This window comes from Anneissia japonica, unplaced genomic scaffold (assembly GCF_011630105.1).
Source record: "Anneissia japonica isolate Jap-2015-1 unplaced genomic scaffold, ASM1163010v1 scaffold287597_len576451_cov177, whole genome shotgun sequence".
NCBI lineage: Eukaryota > Metazoa > Echinodermata > Crinoidea > Comatulida > Comatulidae > Anneissia > Anneissia japonica.
In genome coordinates this window covers 406,796-413,423 of record NW_022745867.1, presented here as the reverse complement: position 1 = coordinate 413,423, position 6,628 = coordinate 406,796, and the positions used below count along the sequence as shown (strand labels likewise).

General features: G+C 28.2%; 1 long non-coding RNA gene across 1 annotated transcript in view; it reads right to left on the bottom strand.

Moving 5' to 3' along the window:
• Positions 1 to 4,415: 4,415 nt before the first annotated feature.
• LOC117120068 overlaps positions 4,416 to 6,628 on the bottom strand; it is a 13,187-nt gene continuing 10,974 nt past the window's right edge. The window contains exon 5 of the long non-coding RNA XR_004447286.1: positions 4,416 to 4,568. This is a non-coding gene — a long non-coding RNA (uncharacterized LOC117120068). The remainder of the gene's footprint in view (positions 4,569 to 6,628) is intronic.

Genomic DNA, 6,628 nt, shown 5'->3' with positions numbered 1-6,628 from the left:
ATTACTAATATAATGCGAGCTTTTGTGTTTTTAGTGCATTTTGATGGTAAAATATTAGATTTTAAAATGCCTATTCCAGAAAGCCTATGAAGTCATTCATATGGATGAAGAGGGTAGTCAGGTAATACTTTAAATGTGGGAATTTTCTTTCTATTAGGATGGCAGCTTTTTTTTTTTTAATTTGTCCAATACAAAAAACAAAGTGGCGTAATAATAAAATTTCCTAATTTTGTTTTGTGGGAACACAATCTGCACATTGTTTCTACTCTATTTTTTCACATACCTATTAAACTTATTAAATCAAAAACCTATATATTGGCTATTACACAATAATTTAAATTAACATAATCAAAATTATAAAAGTGCAGTTAATTTAAATGTGTAAATAACACTTGTAGAGGTTATTATCATAGTGGTTCAATACTATAATATAAAATTGTATATTCTGATGATTTACATTTAAATAACACAATATAAATGTTACAATATTATACAGTACACCATCACAACAGTATTTCATAATCACTATCATAACACCATACAGCATACGGTAACCTACTATATTACAAAGTATAACACATTATTATCACATTACTACAATTACAGCAATAGTATGTAAAAGTGTAAAATCCAATATACAGTATAACTACACAAAATGTATGTCATAATAAACATAATGGTTATTATATCAATACTTAATACTTTATCGGGTGTGCTACGTCCCTACATTATAATTTTGTATTAGTAATATACAAACACAAGTTGCAACACCACACATTTTTTGATGTTGCAGAATAGAGTGTTGTCTTTTACCGATACTGTACCATAAATCAACAAAGCACTTGGAGAAGTTGACAGGGTGTTGTATTGAAAAGGCATAGAGTACTACAGTGTTACGTCACGATACCATGTGATACTACTCCGTTGCTATCGTTGCAAAAAGTGTCAACCGGACGCCATTTTCTTCACTGACACACCATTGATCCCAATTTTTAATGTAATTATTAGGATGTTTTAACTTACTTTTTCTTTGTAAATTTTAATTGATATAATGTGTGTTCAATAACTAATATAATGCAAGCTTTTGTGTTTTTAGTACATTTTGATGGTAAAATATTAGATTTTAAAATGCCTATTCCAGAAAGCCTATGAAGTCATTAAGGTGTAATGATCAGTAACCAACGTCTGTTGGCAACAGAGAGCGCCACCTGGCGTTGTGACGACACGACTGGGTACTCCATACAAAACAAGAGGCATAGTTTCCGCAGGTACTGTTGGCTCGCATCCAGTCTCTGTTCTCTGTGAGAGTGGTTGCAGTGGTGTGGTGGTAAATAAAGGATTTGTTTTGTGCTACTTGGACAACCAACTGGTAAGATAAAAAAAAAAAAACCACCTGTGTTTAAATTAATTAATCTTACTGTTAGGAACTCATAAAGAACCATTATATATCTGGACTTCATAATACAATACAGTTTAAATTTGATGATGTTTCAAAATTGAATTTTTTGTAATATTTTAAATGTATTTATTGTATTGTTTCCATATTTATAGTTCTATTATTATTTTTCTGGTATTTTAGTATTCTCATTTGGGGACTACGGTGGAAATAAGTTGCTTTTTGTACTTTCCTGTGCTTTTATCCTTAAATGTTTTCCCAATCAATATTTTAAAAATTTTTTTATATAATTTTGATACCTTTCGTATGTGTCTGTGTATATTTGTACACGCCAATGTGAAAAAGCAATTATATAATCTCTATTTATACCCTTAGATAAATATTATTTATTCCAATAATTAAACTTATTCCAATAATTAAACAGTATTCTTGTGGCTATTTTCACCTAATATCCTGGACGCACCCCCGGTTGCGGCAGCCTGTAGTGGTGGACCTTCCCCTATTTCTACCCCACAAAACAAAACAAAAAAAACAAAAATAAAGAAAGTCCATTGAACATTCCAACTGTCTCAGTTTTCATCATTTTTTTTTTGGCAGATGCAGCAACAGAATATGACCCATGCGGCAAGTTGTGAAAAGTGTACTGAAGTTTTGTTAGGAGATTTGCTGAATAGTGCCATAATCCTGGTAAAGGAAGGCATAGTGCACAAGTTTACTTGCTGTGGTGGACATGAAGTGACCCTCAGGGAAGGAGAAAGTTATTAAAAAGTGGAACATCTAGTCCCAAGCGCATAGAGACCTAGTTTATCTGCGCTATATATAAAAATCCATCTATTATTATTATTATATTATTATTATTATTATTATTAGCATCCAGTCAATGTTAAAGTGTCAAAGCATATGGAATCATGCCTGTTTGACAAGGGTGCATATTGATGGGGCAATTACAATACTGTTTGTGAGAATTATATTTGATGGTGTTTGGAAAAAAATAAAACAATTGAAAAGCATCACAGTAGGCCCACTTGCAAGTATTATGGAACATGCTGAGCATTCTGTATGAAAAAAATAACATTCCTAACATAAAAAAACAGCATTGAATGGCATTGCAGTACTCACTGGTACATGGAATTGGGATTGACACACCAGAGAACTAGCCTGGTCTCTTAACCACTACAACACTGAACTTGTGCTTTCCCAAATCAGTATTTGTGAAAGTATCTGAGAATACAAAAACAATATCTGTATTTTATTTATTTTTTTCCAGATGACAGGCAAATCTCTTTGCAAGATGATAATTAAATTTTGATATACATCAAAGAATTAATAATACTGTAAGTATTAAGTTGGTGTAAGGACAATTATTTGGTGTTTGATTTTAGAAAAGGTTATAACTATGTGGAATCAATTCAAATTGGAAGGATATTGAAATGACAAACCAATACACATATCTTGGAATTAGTCGATAATAATAAATTCAGTAGGTAAGTTTTAATACACAAATGCAGGGCAGTCCCTTTAGTTGAAATTTTATTTTTATTTATTTTTTTTTTTCATTTCATGGGTTTTATTGGTTTTTAAGTCTTTTTATATAACTTTTAATATTTATACTTTCTATGTTATGATGTATGTAATACCTTTACTACCTTATGCAGCTGAATGTTTTTGTGTACTTATATGTCAATGAACTTTATATGTGTTACAACTCAGAAAAACAAATTTTATTTTATATGATCAATCAATAAATCTGAACCAAAATTATACAACAGCTGCATGAAATTAGTAACTTTACTATTACCTTTAATTTTGTTTAATTCGTGTTTGTGTCTAATTTTTTTTTTTACCTATTTTTGGTAGATGCAGGAAAAGTACTGCTGCAGAGCAAGAAAAGGAAGAGAAACCTATTATAATTAATTTCGTCTAATATAGGCAATTTAATTTTAGTTAATTTAATTTGTCACGCCTAATACAATACAGAAGTGTAGCTTGAACATCTTGCTGAATATTGCGATGCCATAGTCCAGGTGAAAGAGAACAAACAGCAGTTATATTATTTGTTGCAGCATCAAGACAACAATTGCTTCATTCTGAAAAAACTGAGTATATTGTGCAGAAGATAAGAACTGGCTTATTACAATCAGACCAGAGAACCAGAAAACTACTATGATTACTAGCAGAGCATTTTGACTTTCTATATAATGAATTGTTGATGCCTAATAATTTACATTATGTGATTTTGTTTATGAAGATAATAAAAAATATAAGTAGTGTGTTGACTTTTCTTTTGCTGTTCAAGTTTGAAGACTGGTGAATGCAGGTGAGTTGTTGCAGCATTGAAACAACAGTTGCTTCATTTAAAAAAAACTGATTATATTGTACAGAAGATATGAACTGACTAATTACTAAGAGAACCAAAAAGCTACTATAATTAATATTAGCCTAGCAGAGCATTTTAACTTTCTACATAATGAATTGAATTGTTTTGATGTTTCTTTGCTGTTCAAGTTTGAAGACTGATGGCTTGACTGATGGATGCAGGTAAGATGAAAAAAGCGCCCTCCAATAGAAAAAGGCTAATTTTTCGTATGTCCCTAAATTTCTATTAAAAGTGGTGCTGAAGGGCGCCCTCTAATAGAATCCAAAATTTCCAGGGTCTCTAAAATTATTTAAAGGGTTCCTGTGTGGTGCTGAAAACCGCCCTCTATAGCCATTTTAGTTCAACGTTTTTCGGTGGTGTCTTATTTGTCATTAATTTAATTAAGGTGGAAGTGCCCTCTAATAGCCAGTTTTTATGCCATTCTGAAAAAATTGGATGTTAGAGGGCGCTTACTGCCATTGACAGTTAAGACACCCTAAAAAATTTTGGATTAAAATGGCTATTTAGGGCGATTTTCTTCACTATTTTTACCAGAACCGGACAGACTATTGTGGCCAAATAACTTAGTCATATTTACGGCCTTTTTCTATTCGAGGGCGCTTTTTTTTTTTTGCTCATCCTGCTCTCCCAATGCTCAAGAAGAAAAAACAATACAAAACTGAATACAATGAATATTTATTTATTCAAAATATTTATTTGAAATATTCATATACTAAATTACAATGAATATTTATTTATTCAAAATATAAAACTGGAATTGAAAGCTTTAATTGCCAAATCACTAGTTGCCACAATCTGAAAGAATAAGAAAACATTCTTGCAAATTAATACAATAAAATATTCAAAGTTTTACACAACAATGCAAAGGGAAAATACATAGTTATTTTTAATGGAAAGGAAAACATTTACACAAATTAATACAACAATTTATAAGTCCGGTGGAAAGGGAAAATATATACAACAATTTATAAGTCCGGTGGAAAGGGAAAATATTTAAAGTTTTTTTTAATAGAAACATTTACGCAAAATTATACAACAATTTTTAAGTCCAATGCAAAGGGAAAAAATTTAAAGTTATTTTTAATAGAAACATTTACAAGTCCAGTGGAAAGGGAAAATATTCAAAGTTATTTTTAACTGAAACATTTACGCAAATAAATACAACAATTTATTAGTCCAGTGGAAAGGGAAAATATTCAAAGTAATTATTAATTGAAACATTTACGCAAATTAACAACAATTTTTAAGTCCAATGGAAAGGGAAAATATTCAAAGTAATTAATGGAAAGGGAACATGTTTTAAAAAGTTATTTTTAATTGAAAAAAATATTCAAAGTAATTATTAATTGAAACATTTACGCAAATTAATACAATTTATAAGTCTAATGGAAAGGGAAAATATTTAAATTTATTTTTAATTGAAACATTTACGCAAATTAATACAATTTATAAGTCCAGTGGAAAGGGAAAATATTTAAAGTTATTTTTAATCGAAAAATTTAAGCAAATTAATACAACAATTTATAAGTCCAATGGAAAGAAAAAAAATATTCAAAGTTATTTTTAATTGAAACATTTACGCAAATTAATACAACAATTTATAAGTCCAGTGGGAAGGGAAAATATTTAAAATAATTATTTTTAATTGAAACATTTACGCAAATTAATACAATTAATAACTCCAGTGGAAAGGGAAAATATTTAAAAGTTATTTCTAATTGAAACAATCAAGAAAATTAATACAACAATTTGTAAATCCATTGGAAAGGGAAAATATTTAAAGTTATTTTTAATTGAAACATTTACGCTAATTAATACAATTTATCAGTCCAGTGGAAAGGGAAAATATTTAAAGTTATTTCTAATTGAAACATTCAAGAAAATTAATACAACAATTTGTAAGTCCATTGGAAAGGAAAAATATTTAAAGTTATTTTTTAATTAAAACATTTACACAAATTAATACAATTTATTTAAGTCTAGTGAAAAGGAAAAATATTTAAAGTTATTTTTAATTGAAACATTTATACAATTTGTAAGTCGAGTGGAAAGGGAAATTATTCAAAGTTATTTTTAACTGAAACATTTACGCAAATTAATAAAACAATTTATAAGTGTAATGGAAAGGGAAAATATTCAAAGTTATTTTTAATTGAAACATTTACGCAAATTAATACAATTAATAATTCCAGTGGAAACGGAAAATATTTACCAGTATTAAAAGTTATTTTTAATAGTTATTTTTAAGCGAAACATTTACGCAAATTAATACAACAATTTATAAGTCAAGTGGAAAGGGAAAATATTCAAAGTTATTTTTATCTGAAACATTTACGCAAATTAATACAACAATTTATAAGTCAAGTGGAAAGGGAAAATATTCAAATTTATTTTTATCTGAAACATTTACGCAAACTAATATAATTTATAAGTCAGGTGGAAAGGGAAAATATTAAAAGTTATTTTTAATTGAAACATTTACGCAAATTAATACAATTAATAATTCCAGTGGAAAGGGAAAATATTTAAAGTTATTTCTAATTGAAACATTCAAGAAAATTAATACAACAATTTATAAGTCTAATGGAAAGGGAAAATATTTAAAGTTATTTTTAATCGAAAAATTTAAGCAAATTAATACAACAATTTATAAGTCCAATGGAAAGGAAAAATATTAAAAGTTATTTTTAAGCGAAACATTTACGCAAATTAATACAATAATTTATAAGTGTAATGGAAAGGGAAAATATTCAAAGTTATTTTTAATTAAAACATTTACGCAAATTAATACAATTTTTTAAGTCTAGTGGAAAGGAAAAATATTTAAAGTTATTTTTAATTGAAACATTTACGCA